The following is a 6,000-nucleotide window of genomic DNA, read 5'->3' on the forward strand; positions in this document are numbered from 1 at the left end:
ATCCCAAAATAGTCCCCTTATTTTCCTAGTCTTATCTCCCTCTATACGTAATGTTATCTCGTATATTTTGTGGGGCTTGCTAACTCTGGTATCTGCAGTTTCCACTTGAAGGTATTCATTCGTGTCCACTGTCTCCAGATGATTCATAAGGACTTTGCGAGCTATGCTCACCTCTGCTGCGCTGTCTAGCATTGTCTGAGCCCATTCTCCGTTTTTCAGTTGTGTCCTCAGTATTCTCGGCATTGTTAACTACCTTGATACTGGCTACCTTCTTTTTTGGAAATTGTGATTTCTTTTTCAGTTGAGCAGGTTCCTTGTCTTTGGACTTGGCGTGCTCTTCTGATCGTCCTCTTCTTTCCGATTTCTGCGAGGAAGTCTGAAAAGATTGAGAGGGACGTGTATCAATGTCTTGATATCTATCAGGTTTTTTAATATTATCCCTATTTCTAAGGTTATATCTATTCCCAGAGGGTTCACTCTGAGGTGACCTTTGTCTCGGGTTTGGAGATTTCTCTCTTCGCCTAGGAGACCTTCCTCTGGACTGGAATTTCTTTTCTTTAGGATTGGATTGTTTATTTCCATCCCAGTTCTTTTTTGGTGAATTATTATTAAAAAATATTTTTTCTGGACTTGTAGTCAGTTGCGGTTTTACTGGTATTCCACCTAGACTATCTCTGCCTAGTTCTTCATAGGATTTTTCTATGATTCTGGCAATTTCAGCTGGTTGGTCTGCTATATCTGTCTCTTTTAACCTCTGGCGGATCGCCACGTTTGCTGCTTCACCCTTTATGTTGGCTAGTAATATAGCCGAGACCTGCTTGAAGTCTTTCAGTAATTTCATACCAAGAGTTAAAGCAGGTTCTGGACCGTATTCATCTTGAATTTGTTTTAGCACATCTGGTATTACCGAAATGGATGGAACACCGTGCGTTTTTGTGTAGATGGAAGCAAAGACTGTACCCCAAGTGTCACAGTCCTCAATGTGTGGTGCGATTCCCATTGGGAGACATATAGTCAGAATCCTGTGTTTTTCTAATGGGGTGGTGTCAGGAAACACCGCCTCTATTTGGGTAATTTTCTGTGCCAACCAGAATGGTATTTGTTCCCGTTTTGCTGGGACTTTACCTAGGCAGGATTGGATGTTCTGTGGTGTAATTTTATTTGTGTTCCCCTGGTGAGGGGTCAGCTGTGGAAGTTTAATCGCTGGCTGAATTGTTGAAGTCCGCATTACATACTGAACTAATTGTCTGTGAATTTTTAGTAGTTGTTTTAGCTGTATTAACAGCTCTGCTGCAGACATTCTTTCGATGTCTGGATGTGGTGTGTATCCGGCTAGGACCGGCCACGTTGCTCCTGGTCTTCCTAAAGGACCGAGCCTTGTAATGTGATTGTTATGTATTAGGGCGCCATCAAATAAGAGCAAATGCTCTTGGAATTTGAGTGGTACTTCCAAAAGGAGTGTACTCATTAGGAGGTTCCTCTACTTTGTAATAGTGGAAGTACTTTGTTACAGTATTAGCTGCTGGAAAATGTATCCATGTATAGTATACCTCTGTCTGCCGATATTCGTGTGCCTCGATTACGAATATGACTGTGCCACCTCTAGGTGTCAGTCCATTTTCTATAAGTTTTAAGGTTATAGATCTCCTTTTAATGACCGGAATGAGTGTTATATTCGGGTCTGCTGCTTGCATGGTAGCATCAGCATCTGCGAGTTCAGTTGCTAATCTAACTGCCTCTCTTTCATCATCACTCTCTGCCATTTTACAGACAGGATGGTATTATGTTTGTTTGCAGATCAGGTTTCTTAATGGAACAAAGATTAGATGCACAATATTTTGGAACAGTGTATCCTTCAACGTTGACTATACCAAGAACCTTACATAGGAGTTCCCTCCTGCGAGGTTTTGGAGGATATTACCTTTCACCCACTCCAGACGTCTTTGGAGTATTTGGGAAAAGGGGTCTGAGTGAGAAAGCACGACTGAGTTACTCTAAATGTCTTACGTTAGTTTTATCGCCCTTTCCAAACGCGTTGGGCGCCATGTAGTGTAGCTCCTATTTTCCCAATAGGCTCTGCGCATTGGAATAGTGCCTACAGCAGTAAAGGCCTAGGCCAGACGTTAGCTAGGTCTACTACTGTCGATACTAGACTTAATTTTTGGGTTTGCCAGCTAAGCTCAGAGTTCGCTAGAAACTTTCTCGAATGTTCAAGGAAGGATTAACTCCCCTGATTAGACAAGAAGGGATTTAGTTTCTGACAACCATAGAACATGACAACTTTGCTCTCCCCTAATCAAGAGTCAATCTCGAGAGTCGTGTGAGCACAAGGCAATTATTTTACTCAGTCAGTACGTGCATTCTTAGTCTCATCAGAATGTAGAGAAAAGGAAGAGACGGGCGTGTTCAATAAAAGATGTTATTTATTGATCAGTCTCTTTTCTCGTACAAGAGAAATGGATCGATATTATTGCAATACTTATAGTTAAGTAAAGTGCATACATTAGAAGCAATAGTATAAAATAATACTGTAAAAACATTGATATGGTTTCTGAGCCATATGATGTTTAAAATGAATAAAATATATTTACATACATATATACATTTGACTAAACGTACTCAACTGGTGTTTCTAAATACGCCTACCCCGTGTACCTGACCTAAGTCTAATGCGTGGGCGGGAATAGAAAGTTACAGTTTAGTTTAAGTTTGTTTTTGCCAAGTGAATAACTAAAGAATTCTCTAGGAGGGGTTATTCAGTTCTGTACCTGGAATTTAGGATGAATGAGGAATGGTATCTCTTTCTCTGCTCTCGATATTCCAGGCTGCCTGCGAGGGCTGCCCAGAAGCGCCGGTGCTGGGTCTCTCGGCTTGAGATAGCAGCGCGTCTCTCAGCGCGTCAGGAAGGCGGGGCTGCTGCCTGCGGGGTCTGCTTCTGCTCTCGGCTTCGGCAAGTATGGCTGCTCCGTCTTGTCACCACGCGTGTGTTTGCATAGGGCAAGGTCGGCAATATTTATACCTTAAAGGTGCCGGGATTGACGTAAGGATGGACATAGGTACGTCAATAAAGATGTCATACGACTTGCTCGTTAGCACATTCTTTACTAAAGTTCTCTGTGAAATCAAAACAATGGCCGCACGGATTATCCAGGTTGTCATAGGTTTGATTTGTTATGAGAACGTCGTATGCCTTATCAGGGGCTGGAGGAATGTCGCTTGTCTAATTAGATCTCAAGCGTTATGACCTAATCAGATAACACGTTCCTGTGCCGTAGTGTGACTGCGTCAGATAACGGTATCTGCATCATGGGGGTTTTCTTGCCTCATGGGCTGACTGTTAGTTAACTAGCTAGGTAGTTTAACCAGAATAGGGTCAGGAATAGGGGGATCGATTCAGAACCTATAGAAATACACGACACAATGACATGTTGTAGTGGTTTCTCACCCTTTGACCATAGAGCATCTTGAATGTTTGGGTTTGCGGCACACATAACTATTTGATCCCTAATAAGATCATCATGCATTATTCCAAAATTGCATGATAGTGCTAAATTTTTTAACTCCGACACATAGTCTTCTATACTTTCCTCTTTGTTTTGCTTCCTTCTATAAAATTTGTATCTGTGCACTGCAACACACACCGTTAGCTTATAGTAACAATCTAAGTCTTCTATTGCCTCATTGAAAACGTTTCTTCCTTCTCCTTCTCTTATCTTCTTAGTAATATTATTGTATACTTTCAAACCACCTGCACCCAAACTATGTAATAGTATCTTTTTTCTTTCCTCAGGTTTTAGTGGTTCATCTTCCTTATCAAATGTTGTGATGTAATTACATAAGTATTCCTTCCATACCTCCCACTTTATTAATGGTGTTCCTGTACCTTTTAAAAACGCTTCTGGTGGCTGCAAATTGTAAATGTTTCCTGTTGCCATTTTTAACTAAAATGTTCTTTTTTTTTTCCTTTGCTACCTAGGTAATTATTTATTTTCAAATGTGGTCCTCCTACGTGATACTTAGTTTAGTTTCTATTATTATTATATTTTGTATACACAATACGAGTTCAGTTCCATAAATTTCTCACCTGTTGTAAGTCCATTTAGCCAAACCCCACTGCTCCGCACAGAGATTCTATTACCTTCCGCTAGTGGTTAGTGTCATTTCCGTATTTTATTCAATTCCTGCCAGTCACATTTGCAGCTTGCCGTCCTTGACGCACGTTTTGAGTGCGTGGAGAGACTAGACCAGCAACTTCCTCATTCCAAAATGGCGCTGAAGAATTATACGTCACTAAGTGTGCCTCAGCGCGCCAAAATTCAGACGAGTTTCCAGTGACACTTGACGTCCACACTCGCCCCGCGCTGAAGAGAACTCTCCACACAATGCTCCCGGTACTTTTTACTTTCCCTTGTCATCTGCTTAAAATAACTCTTTTAGCATCCTTTTCGCAAGTATTCATTATATATAAATCGAAAACTTCTCAAACGCCACTCTGCTTCTTTTACTTCGAACAGATTTGCCGTTCTGATTGTTTGTAGTTTTTATTTTTTTATAACTCTCACACTTAAGCTTACTGTGATGTATGCGTTTATTACACACACCGTTCTTTTCTCCTTGGCTTTCCACACTACACCATAAGTGCATAAAATATCACGTTGTACACCTTTCTGTTCTTTATCTTCTCAAAACTTCAGCTAATGTCCTTCCTAAATCATTCATCTTTGCAAGCATCCATATTTCATTTTTTTCCCGGTACACTTGCCTGCTATAGATGATTTTTGTTCCCGCTTTTATTTTCGTTTCTGCTTCCACCTCCTTATTATTCTTTTGTTGGTGGGTCCTTCGGTGCGCTGTCCTCCGTCCTCGTCGCCAAATTTGTAAAGATTGCTCCGGAAGCAGAGGTAATTAGTATAAGTCTTTATTCATATTAAGTGAACAACGCACCGTAAACAGGAGTGGTGTGTGTGAGCCTCAGAGTGGATAACTGACAGTTGGAATATGTGCTCAACTGTCGGGATAGAACTGCCAGCTGTCAACATTCCAGCTGGTGACGGAATGTGAAGGAGGGGTGAAAGGGGGAGAGAGAGATAGACAGGAGGATAACTTAAGACGCAACAGAGAGGCCTAAAACCTGGGGAGGTCTTTTTAGGCATTTTCCCCCCACTACAAAGGGACAAAGAGTTTATCTGCTCCTTTTGTCGCTCCGGTGGGAAATCTGTGACATCAGCATGCCTTGTAGCACTCTGACTTCACAGATTGGTGGGGTAGTATGCGCTAAAACAGAAGCGATTCCCCGCTGCTCCAACCCTCTTTTAAAAACCATTAAAAAAGCAATCCTCTGGTGCTTGCACCGCAGGATTCCTTGTAGCCCTCTCCAGTTCTCGACCTATTGCCAACATCCACACTGGGGAGAAAGTACAGGTGCAGTTATTGCCTGATACATGCACAAAATGGATTAAAATTCTGAAATGGTCGAATAGCTTTAAAAATGTATGAGAAATATATTGCACCCCACAACCTCTGGAAGTGCTTTGTTCATTTACGTTCATATTGTAGTACTCTCAAAGACGCTCACTTTAATGTCATGCAGTCAAGAGATAGCTATTGCTGTAAGGCAGGCATACACCTGACATTAAGCAGATTAAGTGTTCATTGTATTTTGTTTATTGGTGTGCAGGGCTACTTTTCATAACACTGACACTCATTCCTCTATTTGATAGCATATATGTATTGCAGGCACTCATTCCCAATGCGGGATTCACATAAATCCATTGTTCTATATTTTCTCTTTATCAGGAACCCATTTACATGAATTCAATTCGACTCCAGTTTATTCTCCCTTGTGTGCTCGCAAAGTCATTTTGTGTATGTCACAGAGGAGATAGTATGTACTGTGATGAGTATTTGCTCTAGACCAAACACATCTGTATAAACAACCTGCAGACTAAAATCCTGCTTGATAACATAGCATTAGTCAAGCATGTATTGGTGTCTCCCTAC

The 6,000-nt window shown here is 41.3% G+C and overlaps 1 protein-coding gene across 4 annotated transcripts in view; it reads right to left on the reverse strand.

Annotated features, from left to right (window-relative positions):
• The window catches only part of LOC144824087 (uncharacterized), a 284,754-nt gene extending 279,769 nt beyond the window's left edge, over positions 1 to 4,985 (reverse strand). For 3 of the 4 annotated variants that reach the window (XR_013608893.1, XR_013608894.1, XM_078683172.1), the window contains exon 1: positions 4,085 to 4,985. The gene's annotated coding sequence lies outside the window, so the exon portion shown is untranslated. The remainder of the gene's footprint in view (positions 1 to 4,084) is intronic. The other variant, XM_078683173.1, reaches the window with a different exon arrangement.
• Between the last annotated feature and the right edge of the window lie 1,015 nt (positions 4,986 to 6,000).

The sequence above is a fragment of the Lissotriton helveticus genome, chromosome 3_1 (genome assembly GCF_964261635.1).
Source record: "Lissotriton helveticus chromosome 3_1, aLisHel1.1, whole genome shotgun sequence".
NCBI lineage: Eukaryota > Metazoa > Chordata > Amphibia > Caudata > Salamandridae > Lissotriton > Lissotriton helveticus.